At 37.7% G+C, this 14,689-nt stretch overlaps 1 protein-coding gene across 4 annotated transcripts in view; it reads right to left on the reverse strand.

The window, feature by feature from the left end:
- The window catches only part of Mwh (multiple wing hairs), a 65,813-nt gene that overhangs the window by 26,999 nt on the left and 24,125 nt on the right, over positions 1 to 14,689 (reverse strand). Inside the window, exon 1 of one of the 4 annotated variants that reach the window (XM_071712436.1) lies at positions 12,149 to 12,388. The exons of the other annotated variants lie outside the window; for them this stretch is intronic. The gene's annotated coding sequence lies outside the window, so the exon portion shown is untranslated. Of the gene's footprint in view, positions 1 to 12,148; positions 12,389 to 14,689 lie in introns of those variants that run through there. 4 annotated transcript variants of the gene reach the window in all.

The raw sequence follows: 14,689 nt of genomic DNA on the forward strand, positions 1-14,689 counted from the left end.
AAACCCAACCGCCTCCTGGCCGGACAATAATTTCTTTCCAAAACTATAAGCTCCTTATTATTATTGTCATCCCACTGTGCTTCACGCGGCATTCAAAACGCATACGTGCCCATTTAATTATTACGACATTTTCACCGTTCCGATATCGGCTCGCATTCTCATCGAGCACATTTGAGCGCTTCGTTCGTCACGCATCATAAAATACATTAAAAAAGGCCCGATGACGGATGACCTCGATCTAGGAAGAGGAAAATTTTCAGGACGTGTGTGCGCGCGCGCAAACCAGGATCTGAGCGGGAAAGCCACCGGTATATATATGTTGATTACAGACCTCGCCCTGCGATGAATCGCTACCGTGGATGCGACCAGAGGAAAAAGAAAAAGATAAGGAAAAAAGTGACGAGAGAGAGAGAGAGAGGAGGAAGAGGAAAAGGCAAGAGGGAGAGACTGCAACCGCGGTCCAGAACGATAATAAATGTGAGATCGGATCGGGTTGTTTGTTTTATTGGTGGGAAACCGCTTGAGCGAGCAACGATCCAGATTATTTGAATATCGTACCACAAACGCTCTCTAACTCGATCAGCTGAAGACGACAGTCGGGTTAAAATCGATTCGCGACAGGTTTCGTTCGGAATAATTCGCGAACCCGTTCCTAATCCGCCGCTCATTACGTGTTTCGTTACGTCATGCCGTGAACTCGACGTGCGAAAGCGGTCTCATCGAGAATAATCGCGTGAGATAATGGGATAAATCGATCGTCGATAATCACCCGGGCTGTCAAGAGAAACGTACGGAGGAGCAGATGCAGAACGAGACGATTATAATTTAACTATTTAAGGATTTCAGCAATGAATGTAGCTTCTCGTATTCACCGCTCTAACATCTCAATTCATAGAAAATGAAGCGTGTTCTGAATATTTCATGCAGGATGCATAAATGTCACCTCCATCGATCATGGGAGATGACTGTCAGTCGCTTTCTTGGAACGGGAGTTCGATCGAGAGCGGTTTCGCGGAGAAAACGATTCGTGTGTTGATGATACACGTGCGCTCGCAGGAAATTGAAGTCATTAATGCCCGACCGAGAGAAACGAGTAACGCCCTATTGGTCGAGATACGCGTAGCGTCGAGTCGCATCATTTTGAGATACGCGTACGCGATATATTTTCTTAAAGGCCAAAAACTTTCCACCTGGAAATCTCACTCCTTCTCCATACCATCCCCCTTTGCCACAGTGACTAGAAAGATTAAATATAAAACAAATAATAATGCCGAGGAATAAAAAAACATTCTCTTTATAGACCAAGAAAGAAATAAAAATGTGAAGAGTCGCTACCCCGATCTTTAGAAAAATTCATAAATTTCTATTCTTGATAAAAACAAATATTCTTTGGAGAAAGAAGAAAGAGAAAGATATCGTCGGGATGTCTTCCTTATAAAAAAAACAATCTACGAGATTGACCGTGAAACATGCTGAAATTATTCTTACTCCACGCACGTTTCGAAAGCTTCCTGCGAATAAACTCGCGAGATCTAATACGCGCGAGGAGCCAATGTCCCGTGAAATATACGTCGATTCGGATCCCGTTTCGTTTGTCACTGCTCGCCAACCGAGTGTCCATTGTAAAGATCGTATGCCGTTATGAATCTCTGGTTATAAAACGGGTCCTCCGTCTGGCGAGCTGTACCATCCTCTCTTCCTTCCCCCTTGCTCTCTTTCTCTTTCTCACCGGTGGAGGGTATAACTGTATCTTTTCCGCGGCACATACGTGAACATCTGTGATCGTGCGGCAACGAGACGCGAGAAGAAAGAGAAGGAGGAAGGAAGAAAGGATGCTTCTCTCGAAAAAAGAAAGAGAAATAAATAAGCGGAGACGGACGGACGAATTCGCGCAGGATGACGCTCGACAGTTCGGATTATCGCACCGGAGAAATCTAATTTACAGCGGCACGACGCGAAACTACAATTTCTCTGGACCGTTAGCCACTTTGATGCACTTCGTTTAGCGAGATGACATTTAATTCAGCGTGGCGCGCTCATCGGAACAATTGTCGAGATCGCCGCCGCGCCGCGCCGCACCGCCCCGTATGGTCTCATCACTCGGAGCGATTCCCGCTTTGAATATCTCGACGTAGCTGAGAGAAAAATCCTAACCAGCGAAAAAATATTGCATTCTTGTACGCATGGGAGTTACCCGCGATTCATTGACTTAACAGTCGCGCGGAAAAGTAACAGGGGGGGGTAATTATGGTAAGAGATGCGTTTGAACGGCGGTTAATTGCGAGACTCCGCATCGGGAATGCGCGACCACGTGCGGTAGCAAACATTATTCACCCCGGCGGCATAACGGTACGCAATAATTAACACCGATGCGGAATTATTGGCATAAACACGCGGTAATAAAATCGACCGCGCCGCGCGATGCGCTCCCCGCGCGCCGAGAAAATGTAGCCGCGTGAGAATACATTTGCAGTGGTAACCGCGATAACTATACCGGGAGATGGTGGAGAACGCTTTCCAGCAGCCTGCGAGACTGTTTCGCGCGAGTTACACAACGCGCGCTTGCGATAAATCATAGGTGAAGTAACGACGGGACTAATTAGTCGAGCGAGGTTTAGACAAAGGTAACTTGTTATAAAACGCTACTGATGGGATGCGCGGTATTAAATATATTACATGTAACTTTTTATTCGTCGAATAGACTTGATTATTGCGATCGTTGATCTTGAATCTTACGAATCCTTTGTTGTGTAAATAGATTGTGCGTTTATTTAAGACAAGGAAAGTAACGCAAACGCTTTCATGAACAAGCTGTCACTTCCGATATTCATTTTATATATTGTATTATGTATAAAATGTTATATTTTACATATATAATTTTCTTATCAAAGATCCAAATTTGGAAATCAGACAGCCAATTGTTACACCCGAATAGTAAGAAACAGAAAGATATGAGTGCCGGAAGTGTTTGTTCATGAAAGCGTCACATCCTGGCTTCATCTTGAATCGAAATTCTCACATAAATTGCAATAAATTACCCAACAAAAGTTTCGCAAAATCCACGATTGGCATATGATTCTAATAACATATAATCAAGCTTATTCGATAAATAAATTAATATATAGACACATAATACATTTGACACCGTATTATACGTATTATAAGAAGTACCTTTACCTAAAGCTTGTAACGATTTCAATCTGCTATATGAGATATATAAATTAATCAAAAATGTAAAAAAATGCTCCTAATATGATACTAATTAAAATTTGTTTTGTCCGAAGCGTCGTCGTTCGTCCATATACATTGTTGTTGAAATCACACGGGCTCGTGAGAATCCGCTTTCGTGTCAAAGGAAACGATTTTGCGTTTACAAAACATCGTTTCCGTTTGCGTTGCACTCGTTGCAGTCCGCAGTCCGCGCCGCAGCTTGCGCGAGTATATACCTTTGTTTTACCTCGCTGAGACAAAGAGCGAGCGAGCCGCGCCGCGCGCCACCCGTCTACGCACTGTGAGCGGTCCTTTAAGCCGCTCCATCGCTTTCACGGAGGAATTCCAAGTCGCGCCAAGTGTGCAACGGGCATGGAATGCGAGGATGGTATAGTCTGCATATATGCATCGGTAGAAATTCAGGCACGCCGAAGCCAAGCAACAACGATTTCCGATCTCGACGCGCTTTGCTCGCCGTCCGCGCGCATCGCGACACGTGTTTACACCCACACGTGACGCGTTTACGCTCATCGCGCGACGACGACACGGAGGCCATAAGGATCGAGATGTGACCCGAATGATTTATAGATCCTCGAGTAATATCGTGGCGCGCGCAGAAGCGAGGAAGATCCCGACGGTGATGTCCGCTTGCGATTGTCCGGGACGCGCGGCATCATATTTTGTTATATTTCCCATCCCTTTTTCTCTTTGTTTTATCCCTTTCGCGAAGAATCTATCTTGAAATAAACGAAAGAATAATATTTTATCTTGAAAAGTAGTTAGAGATTGCTTATTTTGCTGCTTACACAATTTTACATGCTGTTACAATGATGGACCTGTCGGATTACAAAATTCAAATTTTAATCTTCGATTCTGATTTGTTCTTGTCTTTCACGATTGAATTTAAAAATCACTTGCGAAGGTAGTCGTTAGGCAAAGAAAAGATGTCGCATCGTATTAATGCTAATTCGAGTTCTGCGATGCATGCGATATCGCAAATTTATACGTCGTGCCGGTTACGATATGAATCCAGATTAGAGCGTATTAGTTACGTGAGAAATCATTTCCCAACGCTAATGCTACACGCGTATCAAGAAATCCCATGACACATATGTGTATGTGTACTTATACCATTATACAATGCAATTTCAGTGGAGATCCTGCGAACGGAACTTTGCGTTGAATAATTCAGTCTTTCTCTCCCTCGAGAGCAATATTTACATAACAATATTTCAGAAATTCCATGTCGCGTTTCAAAGCGCTAATCTTATTGCAACGAATTACGAGCACGGAAACTCTTTTTTTTTTTTTTATTAAAAACTGGTTCACGAGCTGTAAGAGAATAGATTCCCATCAAGTGAAGAAGACAAAGTCATCAGTCTTCTGCTATATACATACTTTCGTATGTGTTTCTAGAATCGAAACTTCGTCATCTATCAACAGGATCTGACAGCGTCACGTTGAACAAAAATATCACTGCAGCGATCGAGGACGTGATGGTCACATTTTGTGACGGTTACGCAATATCTTGAACAATAGACAGATTAGCCACAGTAGCGCGCCGAGATACCGTGAACGAATCGTTATCTCCTTGTCGGGGCGTGATCGTTTACAGGTCGATTTAATGGGTCGTTCGCAGGCCGTTTGCTCGCTTACTATAACAAAACCATCCTCCTTTTTCCCTTTACCCTGAGAAATCGCGCCGACGAGACTCAATCAGAATGTAAAAAGAACTCGATTAAAAATAATTTCAACCACCTAAATTGTATAAACGTACTATTTGAAATAATAATAATAATCAGCTCGAACATTGTTCATTAGGCAAAGTATCTAATTAGGCAGCTAAAAATATATAAACTTTCTATCTCTTGCCCAGCTTAGAGAACGCGCGCGATACATAATTTTATTATTTATTTCGATAGACAATTTATCTTATTCATAACAGATCGTTTTCCATTACACGTGTAAAAGCTTCCCTTTATTATTGTTATATTTTACATATATATCGTATACAAGTATAATTCCATACAAATACAGTTAAAACTTTTTAAATGTAATTTATTTTTTAATTAGACATAGATACAAAACTTTACAGATTTTATTTTTAAAAATTTTATTAAAATGTCTTAATTTATCTTTTCACATTTGCACATATTTTATATAAATAAAATGTTCTTAAATTTTATATATTAACTATTATTTTTAGTAATGTATTTCAACATCCTTAAGCTAATCAATAATGAACTCATCTATCATAAATTGGCATTTAAAGTCATTGAGATTTCTGATCAGCTTTCAAAATAACACATAATACATGCTAAATTTATAATATATAATAATAAATATCATCAAGCGCAACATAAACGACCGCGGTCGTCTATTGTATGCCAATTGATTATGACGTTTTAAAGAAATATACTGGCTATTCGCAGCTCGATCTCGGCTTTTCTACTTATCGGCTAATTAATTTTAGCACATGATTTATGCGTTTCTCTGAGTAATTGGATCAGCATCATTCATAAATCGCTGCCAGCGAATCCCGAGCTTCCTACTAGTTAGAATGATCTACGATCAGGCGGCGGCGGTTTTGCTCGATACCGCATGAACCTCGCGGAAAAATCGCGACGCGGAAAGCCATGCTTAATAATCGTCGTTGTTCCGAAGCGTAGGATGCACGGAGATGAATCGCGCACGTACAGCTAAAACGGAATTGTAACGGTGAACGTCATTGAAAAGAAGCGCTCCAGCAGCATTCGAGAAAAATGTAAATAAAAGTCTACCGCGTAATTGGATGTTCGCGATTAACTGGAGGTAATAACGGCGATGAATGTGATAGTGTCGCGTATTACGTTTGTTCGTTTAGAGGACGCGAAACCGGAGAGTGCCGCATTTCTCATATTTCTTAAAGACATATGAGGTCTCTCGAGAAAGCTTTCAATGTCAATTAATGTATAATTGTTCGAAATCGCAGCAACAAACGCATTTATCGTGTAAACTATTAATTTATAATTATATTAATTTACAGTAATTAATTATTATAAATGTTATAATAGTTTGAAAATGTTTCTAATATGAATATTTTATATCAGAAGCTAATTAATTTATAATCCATAATTAATTTAATTTATACATAACCAGCCTTTATTGCGAATTTTACGAAATATAATCGATATCTATAAAATTGCGTAGTACGTATTAATAAAAAAAAGATCGAGCAGTAGATGCTTTTTAAAATAAAATTGTGGACTAATATAAGAAATTCAACATTCGTGTCACCTCCGAGGTTTAAGATGACGAATCTACTTTTGGCATTAAAAGCGACAATTTTCTTGTCGACTTTCGCGAAGGAGACTAGAAACAGAGAAATTTGCATGCACGCACGTGGAAATCACTCTAAGAAATTGTTTCGTGCACAGATCCGTACCGGTCCATATTACTCTGTTGGATTTAAGATTTTAATTTGTCATGCTCTGCATAAAAAATTGCGCGACAATTTCTAATCTTCGTCCTCACAATCATCATTGCGTATCGCCACGTTAACGACCACGTTTCACGAGGTGTATTTAAATCAATTTACAATAGAAAGTACTCTTATGGACATCATATGCGGCAGTTTCTAAGAACGATTGGAAAGTCGAATGCTCAATATGATAAAGCGCTTGTTAGCAAATGACAAAAGATATATAGGACACGTTCCCAGCGGTGTGACGTTAAAAGTCGACAAAGTGACGTCCACTGATGTCTAATACACGTCTCTTAACGTCACTCTGCTACTTGAATTAACTATTCAAGTATCAAATTAAGTACAAGAATATTGACATTGGGATTCTTCAAAAATTCACGAACATTATATTTTTTAAATTTAGGTAACACTTCCAAACTTTGTGTGTATGCGCGCACGCTGTGTGTGTGTGTGTGTGTGTGTGTGTGTGTGTATGTGAAAAGCTATTCGCGTAACTGTACGTGCAATTAAAACCCAGGATCGTACAGGATCAATTAACCTGAAGGAGATTAGCTTTTAGTACAAGTCTAATTAGGTAATTCTCGATCTTTTGTCTCGCGATGATGTATGATTAATCAAAGTGTCGAAAGCAAGTAACAATAAAAACAAGTGATTACAAATCGCATCTGCTTAATCCGTACAATACAATTGTTTTCACCATGGGCGCGCATATTTTTTTTGTCTAGCTCATTACGAGTGACGAGTGATGGATTAATAAATTACAGCTACGTAGATAACTTATTACTTTATAATTGCAAAGTACCATGCCTATCGTTGCAAAGCATTCGTGAATGTGCGAGATGTACAAGAAATAATTATCGTGACGGATTGACAGATTGAGTTCATCTAAAAGAAAGTTAGATAATTAAATATGTTATTTTAGCGATTCAATTCAGTTGTTGAACGTTTAACGCCGATTTTACGCAAATAAGTCTACTTTTATGTTTAAACTTATAACTTAATTACATTATGGCTTAATTAAGCGATAGTATACCACGTTAAAGAAATCGTTTCGTCAAGTTAATCTTTTACAAATTTGCTAAAATTTTAGTTAAAAATTAATCGAAGTGTTTACCTTATTATTTACGCAAATTAAAATAAAGAGATTGTCCGTCCAGAGAATTGAGACAATTAAAATAGCACTATTGACACTATTGAATCATTGTATACATCTTGATTAACGCGCACTTCACATTTATAATAGAAGGCTTACGTCTGGTGTTTTCCCGACATTTCGTGAAATATGCGCATTCTAGTCAATAAAATACGCAGCTGACGTAAATGACGTATCCCGTTGTACAAAGAAATTGCCTCAAAGCATAAAATAAGACTGCTCGCGCAATCTGTATCTAATGTAAGGCATCGCAAGACTTGGTGCGGTCTCTTCTTATTAAAACTTTTTCTCCTCGCAGTGCTACGTTATGCTCTGTATAATGTTTTTTTTTTTCATTCAAGATGCTTTACTTCCCCAAGAAATGCGCGCCATAAAGTAGACCATTTGAGATATCAATATTATAGAAATATCAATAGAAATTTTTTTCAGATCTCCGTATCCATTAGCAGCAGTTCCAAATATCACGTGCGTATGTTTCCAAGAAAAGAATAAAAATGCGCGTCTGTATTTTTTTGTGCGAGCTAGCAACAAAACTAATTAAAACAATCGCTGTGCTATAACAACCAATAAATTCGAGTATTTGAAATATTAGCTTAACGATAAAATTGAGTTATACCTTTATCATTTTTAAATGATGGAAGTAAAATTCCTCGTAAACGAGAAAACTGCCTCACATGTCCGCGATAGTCGCAATAAACGCGCCTATTGTTTCCGGTGGACGGTTCGGTCGTGGCATTGATTGAATTTTTAATCGATCGTTATGCTCGACAAAATGCGCGTACAATCAAGACCCGGTGTGCGATCCGATTATGGCGGTACCGCGGCCACGGAAACGGTTTATTAGCATTAAATGGCATTAAATTGCACGGAACATTGTGTACAACGTAAATTAGTACCGAGTTACATATCACATTTAAAGAGTCGCCTTTGAGAAGGCGGCCACATCGTACGTGCGACTCGAAACACCGGATTAAGTACATTGGCCGATGTGAGCAAAATGTGAATTGCACGCACTGGTAAACCCGTACCTGTGGTATCGAATAAACTAGTACGTTGCCTATCGATAAACCAGTATACGTGAGAACGCGATACAAAGTTCTTCAAGGAAATTACAGAGAAACGTTATTATTATGATATTATTTAAATTGGATTTATTTACTGGACACAATTATCATATTTGTGCATTCGATTTCGTGAAAGACGTAACAAATGACTATCCATGTATCAAGTATTTGAGACACATCGATGTTTAATTAGTTTGTTAATTTGAATTCGAATAATCGACGTAGAGAACAGAAAAGAAAACTGATTGTTCAGTTCATGTACGCATGGACAATGATACGTAGGTGTATATTAGAATTGAAACAAGCACGCCACTAGGACATATTAGAAGAACAAGGATCACGTGGGTTGATGTAAATGTCCTTCGCAAATCATGACTCGATTAATCTAATATGGAACCGGCCGTGGCATCAATCGACACGCCTGTCCTTAAAGTTCTACCCACTTACCCATTTTATTAAAATCTTTTTTACTTATCTGCATCACAAAAAGATATTTAGATGCGTATGAAAAAAAAAATATATATATATCCACAGATAAAAAAATGTATTCTAATATTCAATTTTAATTTTAATTTTAATTTTAATTTTTTAATTTTGTCAATTAATTAAATCTTTCAACCATATATAAAATATAGTTCTATATTGTCCCACATACTTATACAGTAAAAGATAAGTCTCAACGATATTGGTGAACGACGTATCGCAAGTGTAACGCAACACCTTGTATACGATATTGATCAACCTTTAGTCTTCGTATAGATGCGCTTTTGCAGCTAAAAAAAAGGCAAAGCTAGTAGCATGATATAGCGCGATATTAAAAGGAATCGAGTCATGCTGGTTCTTACACGTGTAACGAAGCATGCGTCAACGGCGAGATTATGTCGGAGGGAAGCGCCGAGTCTTCAAACCCGTATTCTCAGCGCACATCCGGCGTTAAATGCAGCCGCCTCAGCCTCATTTCGCGTTTGCGCTCGACGTGATCTTCACATTAAACAAATATACAAGGCTGATAACGTAAATTAAAACGTAAAGGCGCGCGAATCATCCCTGATACGTGCGCTCGACCGCGCAACGTTATCACGCGACGTTATCACGCGATGTCGTCACGTTACCTCGCGTACTTATCGGAAGTGTAGGTTGATAGAACTACGTGCGATGACTATGGGATGGGATCAAGCTCAATATTATATTATAAATAATATTTCATACATTGTACTTGCAACGTAATTAATCCCGACTAGTTTATAGTTTCAAATTTTAGAATGAATATCTACAGGATTTGAAATGTACTTATAAACAGTTTCTATCGTAAAGAATCGAATCTTTTACAAGTAGTACTCGAACTCTAAGAACGAACTTGTCAGTTTAAAGAATGTAATGCGTAAAGATTTCAAATAACTTTTATTCCATAGTTTTAATTATATTTGTATTATATTTAACTTCAACGATTGATAATCTAATATTTGTAATTATTGATAAATAATATATTAAAATAATTGTCGCTAGGAACATCTAGTAAAGTACTCATAAAAAATTCAAACATATTTGATTCAGATTCGAGTCCATTTATATACTTTTATTTTTCGAGATACTCATAAGGGGTTTTAACACCGTTTCGTCCAAGTTCGGTCTTGAAAGTATTGCTTTTATATTTTTCGAAGTAATCATAGAGTGTTCGAAACTATATACCAACAGATTCGAGCCTAACTTGTAAGATCCCATCGCTAGCGATGACAATCGTATAATTGTTCGTGGTTCTTTTTGTGGTTCCCACGAAATGGTTGCGAATATTTTGCCGGTGATTTCGCCGTCGCGGGAACAATGGGCGTCTCGGCACCTGCCATATCCGCGCTCGTCTGATGCGGCGCGGCGGAGGCAACAATCGCGGCGCGCCAAAGTCGTACGGCGGCGCGTGAAAACGCACAAACGGCGTGATTTCGCGTTAAAGAGCCCGGGGGGGCGTTTCTGCAATTGCGGTAATTGGCACGAAAGTAACGACTGGGGGTTTTTACGTTCGAGATCTTTAACGTAAACGCGCTCGTGAACGCGATTCCCGTTTCATTCATCACGACTCGCGTTTTACGTACGTACGTTTTACCGCGTGTGTACGTATGGGAAATTAAATTACTCGTCTCGTTAGGCGCACGTCCGCGCGCGTGCAAAGAAAAAAATCGAAGAGAGAGACGCGCCGTTTCCTCGTTTTAATAATTATCGCGAGGAGGCCCCGAACGGGATCGTTTTCTTGCGAGCAAAAAGGTTTGAGTAAAATCGTCAGCGTGCGAGTAGCATGTTTATTACCGCGCGCGTCAATAATTCTCACGTTCTCGATGACAAGCGGTAAACGATGAGTTAAACGATATTCGTGTCCAGTTTTATTAATACGGTCATTAAAGATAATTGATATCGAACTTCCATTTTTCACTCGTCGTTATTTCCGCCGTAAACGACGCGACGTCGCTGTCGCAAGGCAAGATCACGGGGAAGTGATGCAAAAATCTTCGAGTAACAACATTGCCGAGTCGCGAAACTTGCAAGTTTGTCAGTTGCAATCGGTGTTGTGTCAAAGCCGCGTTTCTCGCAACTTCCGTTTCTCACAATTTCACGCGACAGGACGAAGTCCTCTATCAAGATCTATTAATCTTATTTATCAATCCTCGAAAGTCGTGCTCGCTGTTGCGTCAAAGTGTATTTTTCGTAATTTCCGTTTCTCACAGTTTTGCGCGACAGAATGAAATCTTCATTCTGTCGAGATCTATTAACATTTTAACGGGAAACGGACGCCTGCGGTGATTTTCACACCCCAATATCGAAAAAATGAAAATGATGCTTACAGTAATTTTAACGTGCTTCTTTCATTTTTAAAATATATTTTTTTCTTTCTTTTTTTCAGAAAATGTTGAGTAAATCTATTGTGCTCAAATAATTAACTTACAAATTATAGAACGATAAAAAATATGCAATATGTAATTAATAATAATAACTTTTAGTTGGGGTATAAAATCACTCCAGGTGATAATTTACGCAAAAGAAATATATCAGGCACCCATTCCCTTTAATCTTCAAGTAAATAGGAAATATGCCAATATACGGGCTGGATCTTTTGTGCCTAATAATATTTTTCACGTGAATTTATGTACATTTCTATTAATTTTATTTTTATATTATTATTATATTTTAATAATCTTATTTATCAATCCGCGAAAGACTGTGCTGAAGCGACTGATAACGAGTCGAGGTGTGCGATATGATAACATTTACCTTAATTAACTTAATCAGACGGTCCCAGTCTCGGACATTCCCAGTCGCGTACTTGAAAACGCGCGCGGAGAAAAACTAATCGGCTTTAATCGCTGCGACCGGCTCAATCGATCGCCCGACGATCGTCGAGACAATCGGCATCGGGCGACCGCGGGAGCTTATCATCACACACTTGGGATTCACCGCGGCACACCAACTCCGCACCGCGAGCTGGTCGGAGGTTTACTGACACCGGCGCGGCGCGGCGCGGCACGACCGGCACGATGCAATGTAGCGGCGCGGAGCGGAGCGGAGCAATGCGCGCGGTGCTGAGGCGCCTTCACCTGCTCGTAATGTAAGCAGAGTTTATCTGAGTTTATCTCGCGATACATCATGCGCGGGGCTAGGACGTAAGGGACACACGCGTGCACACGCGCGCACGTCCTCGACGTGTAGCCGATAATCAAACGTTTTCTCGTCGTATGCGTATATACGCAAAGCGAGCATGAAACGGGAATGTAGAACTGGATAAATCGCCGCGGATAAGTCGAGACGCATCGCAAAAGAGTGACCCCTTAATAAAAAATTTTTCATATAAAAGTATGTATAAATGTGTAGAATTATACGCTGTTAAATATTAAGGAAATTTAAACAAATACCTTGAGCTAAGTAATATTTTGTTATTTTTAACCATATGTGTCGAAATTTATTATTTTAACACAAAACAGTATTATTTTAACTTCATTGCTTTAGTTATTGTAGATTAACGACATATTGAGTAGGAGCAGTAATGACCTACAGAAATGGTTAAAAACGACTCAAGTTGAGTATATAATTTGACACTACGAATTTAATAGTATATTATAAAATATGTCCATATATGTTTTCTTTTTCTTTTGTATAATCTCTGTTCGTATATACAGAAAAAATAATAACAAGAATTAAAAAATAATTAAAAGGATAACTTTCGCGTTGTTTATTTAAAAAAAAATGAAGTTTGAGGAAATGAGAAAAAATTACCTATATATATAATTTTGTCTTATAATTTTCTACACACCTATAAACATATTTGAAGAATCAAGATACGCGTATAAAATATTGAAGACACATATATGTAAGAATACATGACATACATATAAAATGATAAATAAGACTCTAGCCTGAAATCTAACGCAAGTTACAGATTCTTTAAAATGGGCCTAAAATATGTGTGACACATTGCAATTACAGATTGCAGATATGATGTCGTTTCATTGGATGCATCATGTATTAAAACTAGAGTTATCTAGGTGAAACGCTTGATGTAAAATAAAACGGTTTCTACGGATAATTTCCTATCGGATACACGTGCGACAAAAATTAGTAGTTTTCACGGATATGAAAGTTCATAAAGTAAGTTTTATTTGAATGGAAACGTTAAAGAAACGCTTATAATTTGCGGAAACTTTTATATATTGGAATGTCTTGTGTACATCATTTAATTACTCGAAGTAATTACAATTTTACGAAAATAAATTCGATTTATTTATTATAAAGCGTCTATCTAGAAATATTATTTTTATTATCATTGTTTTTTTTTAGAGTAAAAAATAATATTGGAGTCGAAGCGAATAGACATAGTATATTATATATGGATGAAAAATATACTTTATACTTTATACTTTATTGTTTAAATATTAAAATCGAATCGATATAATGTTCTGTGTGATTATAAATCACACCGATTAATAAAAGATATACATATACTTTTAATTTCGTAACGAATGAAAGTGATATAGAAATTATAGTTAGCTGGTTTGCTAGCTTGAATGCGCCCATTTTTTAGCAGTATTATTTAAACACATCTGATTCTACACTAAAATTTGAAACAAACTCATATTGGTAATGCATTTTTAATTTATTATGATCCGATTATAATATCTATTTAATTATCGAAATATTTTCAAGATAATGTCTTACACCAATTTGCATAAATGTTAAATTTGATAAATTAGCCTACAGTGCAGTATTAATTTTCTAATTTATTACAATCCAGATTTTTTATAAATGCGTATACATGTCTATGGTGTAATAATATTATTGTATATTTCTATAATTATTATCTATTTGTGTGAATCGTCCACGCAGATAATAATTATTTTTAAAAAATGTAGTTTTGCAAAAATATATATTACTGTATACATTTGTTTATAAAATATTTGGATAAAACATAAAATTAATATTGCATTAAATTTTATGTAGATTAATTTAAATTAGACACATCGGATCCATATTTGATAATTATAAAAATTTATTCATTTTGAGTCTTTTTAATAATACTTTATCGACTACTCATAATCAAGTAATTACGTCGACGAGATGCTACATTATAAATACTGCATAAATTATCGTGATTATCAAACGAGCCCAATAATTGAAAAATATGGACGTTTTCGACTGTCGACATAAATTTTTCAACCATCGGTAAAATATCTGAACAATTTGTCTACTATGTCGGCGATTGATAAGTTTATATCGATAGTCCATAATATCAATACTCTTCAATTATCTTTGCATCTAACG

Source organism: Temnothorax nylanderi, unplaced genomic scaffold, assembly GCF_030848795.1.
Source record: "Temnothorax nylanderi isolate EJ_2023f unplaced genomic scaffold, tnyl_v1.0 TNYL_tig0110_pilon, whole genome shotgun sequence".
NCBI classification, from domain to species: Eukaryota; Metazoa; Arthropoda; class Insecta; order Hymenoptera; family Formicidae; genus Temnothorax; species Temnothorax nylanderi.